The 12,086-nt window shown below is 45.9% G+C and overlaps 1 pseudogene; it reads right to left on the bottom strand.

The window, feature by feature from the left end:
- Positions 1 to 12,086, bottom strand: part of LOC135508556 (attractin-like) — a 194,836-nt pseudogene that overhangs the window by 31,106 nt on the left and 151,644 nt on the right.

The following is a 12,086-nucleotide window of genomic DNA, read 5'->3' as shown; positions in this document are numbered from 1 at the left end:
AGAGGGCTAAGGGTTGGGTAGAGACCAAGCTTATCTCGATTACCGAGAGGGCTAAGGGTTGGGTAGAGACCAAGCTTACCTCGATTACCGAAAGGGCTAAGGGTTGAGTAGAGACCAAGCTTATCTCGATTACCGAGAGGGCTAAGGTTTAAGCCGATTGTTGAATTCTTAACCATACCACGTGGTTAACTAAGACTATCGAACCGACAGAATAAGAACAAATCTTTGACACTAATTACGCCATAGGCAGACATGGCTCTCAAGAGAAGACAGGCTATGTGCTCACTGCCCACAAAATGAGGTGGAAACTGAGCGGCACTTCCTAACCTTCTGTCCAATGTATGACCATATCAGAGAGACATATTTCCCTCAGCTTACACAAATCCAATTTTGATAAACTCTTATATCTACTGGGTGAAATTCCATAGTGTGACATCACAGCAGCAAGATGTGTGACCTGTTGCCACAAGAAAAGGGCAACCAGTGAAGAACAAACACCATTGTAAATACAACCCATATTTATGCTTATTTATTTTCCCTTGTGTACTTTAACCATTTGCACATTGTTAAAACACTGTATATATATTTGACATTTGTAATGTCTTTATTGTTTTGAAACTTCTGTATGTGTAATGTTTACTGTTAATTTTATTGTTTATTTCACTTTTGTATATTATCTACCTCACTTGCTTTGGCAATGTTAACACATGTTTCCCATGCCAATAAAGCCCCTTGAATTGAATTGAGAGAGAGCGAGAGAGAGCGAGTGAGAGCGAGCGAGAGCAAGAGAGCGAGAGAGAGCGAGAGAGAGCGAGAGAGAGCGAGAGAGAGCAAGAGAGCGAGAGCAAGAGAGCGAGAGCAAGAGAGCGAGAGCAAGAGAGCGAGAGCAAGAGAGCGAGAGCAAGAGAGCGAGAGCAAGAGAGCGAGAGAGAGCAAGAGAGCGAGAGCGAGCGAGAGCGAGAGGACAAACTTTCCAACAGAGATCACGACGACACACTGAGCGTAAATATATATGAATGAGTGAGCGTTCATGTGCAAAGAATTAGCATTTCAATTGTCATAATTATCAACTTTCTAGTGTCTTTTATCTCAGTCCACACCCACTTCCCTCTGTCCACCAAGCAGTCATAACAGCTTAGCCCAATAGGGAACCTCCCCTATCATTTCCTTGTAACCATATCTACTGTTTGTTTATGCATTTCCGTGATTATTTAGTTAGTTAGTAAATAAAGCCAATTGATGTATGGATGATTCATAGTGAAGACTGGGTTCGTGCAGATAACCAACAATTTACCACGTTTGGAATGAGACTAACGTGAGGTAAAGAATAACTCTTTAATCAGAAGACTAATTGATCAGGTATTAAAATATCTGAAGAGTTATATTAGGAAAATTATAACTTTGTAATCTGAATATCTGAAGAGGAGAAGGATGAGGAAGAGGATAATGAGCAGGAGGAAGAAATGAGGAGGAAGAGGCGGCGCTCACCTGAAGAATGTGACGAAGAACTGCACCAGATCCATGAAGTTACTGTGCTGAGAGAAGGCAATCTGAGGAGAAAGACAGACATGTTAAGACACAGACAGGTTAACAGACAAAAAGGTAATCTGAAGAGAGAGAGACAGCTTAGAGACAGACAGGTTGACAGACAGACAGGTAATCTGAGGAGAGAGAGACAGCTTAGAGACAGACAGATTGACACAGAGAAAGAGACAGACAGGCAGGCAGACAGACAGGCAGACAGACATGTTAACAGACAGAGAGAAAGACAGACAGGCAGACAGACATGTTAACAGACAGAGAGAAAGACAGACAGGCTGACAGACATGTTAACAGACAGAGAGAAAGACAGACAGGCAGACAGACAGACATGTTAACAGACAGAGAAAGGCAGACAGACATGTCAACAGACAGAGAGAAAGACAGACAGGCAGACAGACATGTTAACAGACAGAGAGAAAGGCAGACAGACATGTTAACAGACAGAGAGAAAGACAGACAGACATGTTAACAGACAGAGAGAAAGACAGACAGGCTGACAGACATGTTAACAGACAGAGAGAAAGACAGACAGGCAGACAGACAGGTTAACAGACAGAGAGAAAGACAGACAGGCTGACAGACAGGTTTACAGACAGAGAGAAAGACAGACAGGCTGACAGACAGGTTTACAGACAGAGAGAAAGACAGACAGGCTGACAGACAGGTTTACAGACAGAGAAAAAGGCAGACAGACATGTTAACAGACAGAGCGAAAGACAGACAGGCTGACAGACAGGTTAACAGACAGAGAGAAAGACAGACAGGCTGACAGACAGGTTAACAGACAGAGAGAAAGACAGACAGGCTGACAGACAGAGAGAAAGGCAGACAGACAGGTTAACAGACAGAGCAAATGACAGACAGGCAGACAGGCAGGTTAACAGACAGAGAGAAAGACAGACAGGCTGACAGACAGGTTAACAGACAGGCAGACAGACATGTTAACAGACAGAGAGAAAGACAGACAGGCAGACAGACATTTTAACAGACAGAGAGAAAGACAGACAGGCTGACAGACAGGTTAACAGACAGAGAGAAAGACAGACAGGCTGACAGACAGGTTAACAGAGACGTGTTAAGAGACAGACAGAGAGAAAGACTGGTATTACTCTGCCCTTTTGAAAGTCATGCCCCCTCCGTCTTTCCTAAATCAGTCTATATAACATCATGTCAGTGTTAGAATCTCAATATCACAAACACAACTGGAGTCAGAACCAGTTTCAGGAGGGCATGTCATTTCTGGAATGGTATACCCCCGTTGCTCCTCATTTTCCCAACAGTAGGGCCTGCTCCGCTCCTTCTCCCGAAGCAGTTGATGGTGCCATGCCCAGTTGATAATCACTATAACTATACCAAACCTCATTTCACACATATAACAGATTACATAAATAAAGTAAAATATGATGGGGCGGTAGGGATTGAATGGGTGAGTTGAAGAGCGATGAGAAGCAAACGATGCAGAATTTTGTCATCACAGGTTGTGAATGAAGAACAGGGCCAATCTTTTGAATTGATCTATTCTAATTCTAATCTCTAAATGATATGTACCCTATATCAATCCACTAAACCCAAGCAATGAATTGTCACATCTCTGACGATCATTCTTCTGATTCTGAGTCTCTGACGGAACCTACACCTCCAAGGCCTAAGCGCAAAAAAGCCAGAACGATGCACACTGAGCAGGTGCCCGCTGCCACCACCACATGAAACACTGAGACAGGAGGGGACCGTTCGGATAGAACAAGGACGTGACAATGCTAGGGGCTGATTATCGCACTACAGACCCGGGTTTGATCCCTTCTGGCAGTGACCCGGGAGACGGCGCAAAATTGGTCCTTGTGGCGGGCCGGGCGCCTGGAAGCTGACTTCGGTCGCCAGCTTGACTGCGTTTCCTCCGACACATTGGTGCGGCTGGCTTCCGGTTTAAGAGAGCAGTGTGTCAAGAAACAGTGTGGCTTGGCAGGGTCGTGTTCCGGAGGACGCACGGCTCTAGACCTTCGCCTCTCTGAGTCGGTAACTCTACACCCCCACACATCTAGACGTTAGCTGCTGGAGCACCACTCTACACCCCCACACATCTAGAGGTTAGCTGCTGGAGCACCACTCTACACCCCCACACATCTAGCAGATAGCTGCTGGAGCACCACTCTACACCCCCACACAGCTGCTGGAGCACCACTCTACACCCCCACACATCTAGACGATAGCTGCTGGAGCACCACTCTACACCCCCACACATCTAGACGTTAGCTGCTGGAGCACCACTCTACACCCCCACACATCTAGCAGATAGCTGCTGGAGCACCACTCTACACCCCCACACATCTAGACGTTAGCTGCTGGAGCACCACTCTACACCCCCACACATCTAGAGGTTAGCTGCTGGAGCACCACTCTACACCCCCACACATCTAGCAGATAGCTGCTGGAGCACCACTCTACACCCCCACACATCTAGACGTTAGCTGCTGGAGCATCACTCTACACCCCCACACATCTAGAGGTTAGCTGCTGGAGCACCACTCTACACCTCCACACATCTAGCAGATAGCTGCTGGAGCACCACTCTACACCTCTACACATCGGAGGGGGTGGGGTTGGGGGTGTGTGTCTCATGTCACCTACTTGTATCTTGATGGGCCAGGTGAAGTTGCTGACATAGACGAAGAAGGTGATGTTTGGGTTGTTGCGGAAGTCAAAGTTCTCGTTGGAGAAACTGTCTTTAAACTCCTTAATGTTACTCCTGGAGATGATTGGGATCTCCTCGCCTGTCTGAGTACCTGCTTTGGGATGGGGGGGGGAGAAAGAACACGCTTTTTCAGTGGACATATCATCAACACATCACACCAAGGTTGAGAGAAACCCATCTTAAGTCCTCACTTGTAGAAGTTTGGAACAAGTTTTTATTTTCTAATAACACTTTGAATTGAGGTGTGTTCATTCATTCATGCTCATTCGTTCACATCAAAGTAGTAATTTTTACTTTTGCGGACAATACATTTCTTTGGACATTTCTGACCCAGACAAAATTCCCCAAACACTTTGCAAGGGCAGGGCAAGTCAGACATTTGCTTCATGTCCGTCAGAACAGGATCTGCACACGTGTTCACATCTTCTGTCTGTTGCCGCATCGCAGTCATTGTTTTCGTTACCAATGTTAAATTTGGAAATGTGGGAGTTTCTAACAAAGTAAGTGCCTTAATACGTTATAATAGTTTCTGCATGTCGTTTCTAATGTAGCTCACTGTATGTAGGGAGCATAATATATTTGTGTATATTCCCTGTAAAACAATGCTAATTGCCTCTGAGAAGTATTAGCGTGTGTTATATTTCGAAGCAACCATGGCCTTACAACTCCTAAGTGGCGCGGATGTCTAAGGCACAGCGTCTCAGTGCTAGAGGCGTCACTACAGACACCCTGGTTCAAATCCAGGCTGTGTTTCTATCAAAAGTAAGTGCCTTTATGACATGAATGATGATGTTTCTGTCATTTCCATGTGAACTGCACGTCCAAATACAAAAAAGACCTTGTTCATCTGTTTGTTGGCGGTGAGCGGCGATCAGATGGAAAACTCTTATGCAACTTGGTCGTTTTCTGAGTGCATTCCACAAAGCTGTTTATCATGTCCACCCTATCCACTGCCCCCATTTTAACGTTATAGTCAAGTACACAGTGTGGTTTGATTCGTCTCCCGTCAGGTGGTCCAGGTGGTTCACCTTCCCTGTGGCCGACATGGTTGCTGGACGTCTCGTTTGCCACTTTACTGCCAGCTGTTGACCGTTCCACTCCCCTCCACCTCCCCTCTCTGCATCTGAATGCCGGCATCCCCTTCTTGTTCGACCTGACTGTGCCACAGGCCCCTGTGCTGTTGGAGAGCAGATGCTGGAAGAGTGTGGAACTGCTGTAACAATTGTCCACATACAGTTGAAGTTGGAAATTTAAAATTTACATATACCTGACATTTAATCCTAATCCTAGTACAAATTCCCTGTTTTAGGTCAGTTAGGATCACCACAGAATAACAGCAGAGAGAATTATTTCTTTCAGCTTTTATTTCTTTCATCACATTCCCAGTGGGTCAGAAGTTTACATACACTCAATTAGTAGTTGGTAACATTGAATTAAATTGTTTAACTTGGGTCAAACGTTTTGGGTAGCCTTCCACAAGCTTCCCACAATAAATTGGGTGAATTTTGGCCCATTCCTCCTGACAGAGCTGTTGTAACTGAGTCAGGTTTGTAGGCCTCCTTGCTCATACATAATTTTTCAGTTCTGCCCACAAATGTTCTATTGGATTGAGGTCAGGGCTTTGTGATGGCCACTCCAATACCTTGACTTTGTTGTCCTTAAGCCATTTTGCCACAACTTTGTAAGTATGCTTGGGGTCATTGTCCATTAGAAGACCCATTTGCGACCAAGCTTTAACTTCCTGACAGATTTCTTCAGATGTTGCTTCAATATATCGTCATAATTTTCCTCCCTCACGATGGCATCTATTTTGTAAAGTGCACCAGTCCCTCCTGCAGCAAAGCACCCCCACAACCTGATGCTGCCACCCCCATGCTTCACGGGATCTTGCAACCTGTAGACTGGCTTTTTATGGCGGTTTTGGAGTAGTGGCTTCTTCCTTGCTGAGTGGCCTTTCAGGTTATGTAGATATAGGACTTGTTTTATTGTGGGTATAGATACCTGTACCTGTTTCTCCTAGCATCTTCACAAGGTCCTTCGCTGTTGTTCTGGGATTGATTTGCACTTTTCGCACCAAAGTGCATTCATCTCTAGGAGACAGAACGCGTCTCCTTCCTGAGCGGTATGATGGCTGCGTGGTCCCATGGTGTTTATACTTACGTACTATTATATAGATGAACGTGGTACCTTCAGGCGCTTGGAAATGGCTCCCAAGGATGAACCAGACTTGTGGAAGTCTACAATGTTTTCTCTGAGGTCTTGGCTGATTTCTTTAGATTCTCCCATGCTGTCAAACAAAGAGGCACTGAGTTTGAAGGCAGGCCTTGAAATACATCCGCAGGTACACCTTCAATTGACACAAATTATGTCAATTAGCCTATCAGAAGCTGTTTAAAGGCACCGTCAACTTAGTGTATGTAATCTTCTGAATCACTGGAATTGTGATACAGTGAATTACAAGTGAAATAATCTGTCTGTAAACAATTGTTGCAAAAATGACTTGTGTCGTGTACAAAGTAGATGTCCTAACCGACTTGCCAAAACTATACTTTGTTAACAAGACATTTGTGGAGTGGTTGAAAAACGATATTTAATGACTCCAACCTAAGTGTATGTGAACTTCTGACTTCAACTGTACAAAGTGTGTCCCTTGCTGAGATGAGGAGCCATGGACCCCCCAAGGGTGGCAAAGAAGGGAGTTGCAAACATAGGATCTGTGCTCCAGTATTCTCTTATGCAGTTCTTCTTTACTATCCCCATGGGAAGGACTGTCACCAGGAAGGTATATATTTCACTAGTTGTGGTTGTCAACAATTTAGCGAATTCCCTCCTCACTTCTGACTCTCTCTTCTCCTGTAGCTCCAAGATATAGTGATTGGTCTCCTCTACTATGTCTCCCACCAGCTCCTCTGTCAGAAACAACTTGAAGCACTCTGCCTCAGAGGGAAATGGGAAGGGGATTTGCACTCCAGACTGGGACACATCAAAGCAAACAGCAAGGCCAGGAGGGGTGAAATGGCTGGAGGCCTTCCAGCTACCACAGACCTCCTGTACATCATCCACTGTCAGTCTGCCTCCATCACCTCCCCATTAGTTCCTGCCAAGGCAGCAGCTACTCTTAATGGGGTTTATTATGGATCCCCATTAGTTCCTGCCAAGGCAGCAGCTACTCTTCCTGGGGTTTATTATGGATCCCAATTAGTTCCTGCCAAGGCAGCAGCTACTCTTAATGGGGTTTATTATGGATCCCCATTAGTTCCTGTCAAGGCAGCAGCTACTCTTCCTGGGGTTTATTATGGATCCCCATTAGTTCCTGCCAAGGCAGCAGCTACTCTTCCTGGGGTTTATTATGGATCCCCATTAGTTCCTGCCAAGGCAGCAGCTACTCTTCCTGGGGTTTATTATGGATCCCCAAGGCAGCAGCTACTCTTAATGGGGTTTATTATGGATCCCCATTAGTTCCTGCCAAGGCAGCAGCTACTCTTCCTGGGGTTTATTATGGATCCCCATTAGTTCCTGCCAAGGCAGCAGCTACTCTTCCTGGGGTTTATTATGGATCCCCATTAGTTCCTGCCAAGGCAGCAGCTACTCTTAATGGGGTTTATTATGGATCCCCATTAGTTCCTGTCAAGGCAGCAGCTACTCTTCCTGGGGTTTATTATGGATCCCCATTAGTTCCTGCCAAGGCAGCAGCTACTCTTCCTGGGGTTTATTATGGATCCCCATTAGTTCCTGCCAAGGCAGCAGCTACTCTTAATGGGGTTTATTATGGATCCCCATTAGTTCCTGCCAAGGCAGCAGCTACTCTTCCTGGGGTTTATTATGGATGCCCATTAGTTCCTGCCAAGGCAGCAGCTACTCTTCCTGGGGTTTATTATGGATCCCCATTAGTTCCTGCCAAGGCAGCAGCTACTCTTAATGGGGTTTATTATGGATCCCCATTAGTTCCTGTCAAGGCAGCAGCTACTCTTCCTGGGGTTTATTATGGATCCCCATTAGTTCCTGCCAAGGCAGCAGCTACTCTTAATGGGGTTTATTATGGATCCCCATTAGTTCCTGCCAAGGCAGCAGCTACTCTTCCTGGGGTTTATTATGGATCCCCATTAGTTCCTGCCAAGGCAGCAGCTACTCTTCCTGGGGTTTATTATGGATCCCCATTAGTTCCTGCCAAGGCAGCAGCTACTCTTCCTGGGGTTTATTATGGATCCCCATTAGTTCCTGTCAAGGCAGCAGCTACTCTTCCTGGAGTTTATTATGGATCCCCATTAGTTCCTGCCAAGGCAGCAGCTACTCTTCCTGGGGTTTATTATGGATCCCCATTAGTTCCTGCCAAGGCAGCAGCTACTCTTCCTGGGGTTTATTATGGATCCCCATTAGTTCCTGCCAAGGCAGCAGCTACTCTTCCTGGGGTTTATTATGGATCCCCATTAGTTCCTGCCAAGGCAGCAGCTACTCTTAATGGGGTTTATTATGGATCCCCATTAGTTCCTGTCAAGGCAGCAGCTACTCTTCCTGGGGTTTATTATGGATCCCCATTAGTTCCTGCCAAGGCAGCAGCTACTCTTCCTGGGGTTTATTATGGATCCCCATTAGTTCCTGCCAAGGCAGCAGCTACTCTTCCTGGGGTTTATTATGGATCCCCATTAGTTCCTGCCAAGGCAGCAGCTACTCTTCCTGGGGTTTATTATGGATCCCCATTAGTTCCTGCCAAGGCAGCAGCTACTCTTCCTGGGGTTTATTATGGATCCCCATTAGTTCCTGCCAAGGCAGCAGCTACTCTTCCTGGGGTTTATTATGGATCCCCATTAGTTCCTGCCAAGGCAGCAGCTACTCTCCCTGGGGTTTATTATGGATCCCCATTAGTTCCTGCCAAGGCAGCAGATATTCTTAATGGGGTTTATTATGGATCCCCATTAGTTCCTGTCAAGGCAGCAGCTACTCTTCCTGGAGTTTATTATGGATCCCCATTAGTTCCTGCCAAGGCAGCAGCTACTCTTCCTGGGGTTTATTATGGATCCCCATTAGTTCCTGCCAAGGCAGCAGCTACTCTTCCTGGGGTTTATTATGGATCCCCATTAGTTCCTGCCAAGGCAGCAGCTACTCTTCCTGGGGTTTATTATGGATCCCCATTAGTTCCTGTCAAGGCAGCAGCTACTCTTCCTGGGGTTTATTATGGATCCCCATTAGTTCCTGCCAAGGCAGCAGCTACTCTTCCTGGGGTTTATTATGGATCCCCATTAGTTCCTGCCAAGGCAGCAGCTACTCTTCCTGGGGTTTATTATGGATCCCCATTAGTTCCTGCCAAGGCAGCAGCTACTCTTCCTGGGGTTTATTATGGATCCCCATTAGTTCCTGCCAAGGCAGCAGCTACTCTTAATGGGGTTTATTATGGATCCCCATTAGTTCCTGTCAAGGCAGCAGCTACTCTTCCTGGGGTTTATTATGGATCCCCATTAGTTCCTGCCAAGGCAGCAGCTACTCTTCCTGGGGTTTATTATGGATCCCCATTAGTTCCTGCCAAGGCAGCAGCTACTCTTCCTGGGGTTTATTATGGATCCCCATTAGTTCCTGCCAAGGCAGCAGCTACTCTTCCTGGGGTTTATTATGGATCCCCATAGTTCCTTCAAAGCAGCTTCTTCCTGGGGTTTATTATGGATTTAGTTCCTGCCAAGGCAGCAGCTACTCTTAATGGGGTTTATTATGGATCCCCATTAGTTCCTGTCAAGGCAGCAGCTACTCTTCCTGGGGTTTATTATGGATCCCCATTAGTTCCTGCCAATAAGCAGCTACTCTTCCTGGGGTTTATTAGATCCCCATTAGTTCCTGTCAAGGCAGCAGCTACTCTTCCTGGGGTTTATTATGGATCCCCATTAGTTCCTGCCAAGGCAGCAGCTACTCTTCCTGGGGTTTATTATGGATCCCCATTAGTTCCTGCCAAGGCAGCAGCTACTCTTCCTGGGGTTTATTATGGATCCCCATTAGTTCCTGCCAAGGCAGCAGCTACTCTTCCTGGGGTTTATTATGGATCCCCATTAGTTCCTGCCAAGGCAGCAGCTACTCTTCCTGGGGTTTATTATGGATCCCCATTAGTTCCTGCCAAGGCAGCAGCACTCTTCCTGGGGTTTATTATGGATCCCCATTAGTTCCTGTAAAGGCAGCAGCTACTCTTCCTGGGGTTTATTATGGATCCCCATTAGTTCCTGTAAAGCAGCTCCTCTTTGGGGTTTATTATGGATCCCCATTAGTTCCTGTCAAGGCAGCAGCTACTCTTCCTGGGGTTTATTATGGATCCCCATTAGTTCCTGTAAGGCAGCAGCTACTCTTCCTGTTTATTATGGATCATTAGTTCCTGCCAAGGCAGCAGCTACTCTTCCTGGGGTTTATTATGGATCCCCATTAGTTCCTGTAAAGCAGCTACTCTTCATGGGGTTTATTATGGATCCCCATTAGTTCCTGCCAAGGCAGCAGCTACTCTTCCTGGGGTTTATTATGGATCCCCATTAGTTCCTGCCAAGGCAGCAGCTACTCTTCCTGGGGTTTATTATGGATCCCCATTAGTTCCTGTAAGGCAGCAGCTACTCTTTGGGGTTTATTATGGATCCCCATTAGTTCCTGCCAAAGCAGCTACTCTTCCTGGGGTTTATTATGGATCCCCATTAGTTCCTGCCAAGGCAGCAGCTACTCTTCCTGGGGTTTATTATGGATCCCCATTAGTTCCTGCCAAGGCAGCAGCTACTCTTCCTGGGGTTTATTATGGATCCCCATTAGTTCCTGCCAAGGCAGCAGATACTCTTAATGGGGTTTATTATGGATCCCCATTAGTTCCTGTCAAGGCAGCAGCTACTCTTCCTGGGGTTTATTATGGATCCCCATTAGTTCCTGCCAAGGCAGCAGCTACTCTTAATGGGGTTTATTATGGATCCCCATTAGTTCCTGTCAAGGCAGCAGCTACTCTTCCTGGGGTTTATTATGGATCCCCATTAGTTCCTGCCAAGGCAGCAGCTACTCTTCCTGGGGTTTATTATGGATCCCCATTAGTTCCTGCCAAGGCAGCAGCTACTCTTAATGGGGTTTATTATGGATCCCCATTAGTTCCTGTCAAGGCAGCAGCTACTCTTCCTGGGGTTTATTATGGATCCCCATTAGTTCCTGTAAGGCAGCAGCTACTCTTCCTGGGGTTATTATGGATCCCCATTAGTTCCTGTAAGGCAGCAGCTACTCTTCCTGGGGTATTCTGGTCATTATCTGTAAGGCAGCAGCACTCTTTGGGGTTTATCTGGTCTATTAAGGCATAGCTAGGTTTAGGGTTATCTGGATCATTAATTCCTGTAAAGCAGCACTCTTTGGGGTTTATATGGATCATTATCTGTAAATAGCACTCTTCCTGTTTATTATCCCCATTAGTTCCTCTACTCTTCTGTTTAATGGATAGCATTGTATCTGGTCTATCTGTAAATAGCATTGTCCTGGGGTCTATCTGTAAATAGCATTGTATCTGGTCTATCTGTAATGGATCCCCATTAGTTCTGTAAAGCAGCATTGTATCTGGTCTATCTGTAAATAGCATTGTATCTGCAGCTACTCTTCTGGGGTAAATAGCATTGGATATCTGTAAATAGCATTGTATCTGGTCTATCTGTAAATGGCATTGTATCTGGTCTATCTGTAAATAGCATTGTATCTGGTCTATCTGTAATTACTTCCTGTCAAGGCAGTATCAGCTACTCTTCCTAGCATTGTATCTGGTCTATCTGTAAAGCTACTCATCCTGTATTATGGTCTATCTGTAAATAGCATTGTATCTGGTCTATCTGTAAATCCCCATTGTATCAAGGCATTGCATCTGGTCTATCTG

This window comes from Oncorhynchus masou, chromosome 21, assembly GCF_036934945.1.
Source record: "Oncorhynchus masou masou isolate Uvic2021 chromosome 21, UVic_Omas_1.1, whole genome shotgun sequence".
NCBI lineage: Eukaryota > Metazoa > Chordata > Actinopteri > Salmoniformes > Salmonidae > Oncorhynchus > Oncorhynchus masou.
Note: the sequence above shows the minus strand (reverse complement) of the source record. Positions and strands in the feature narration are given on the sequence as shown.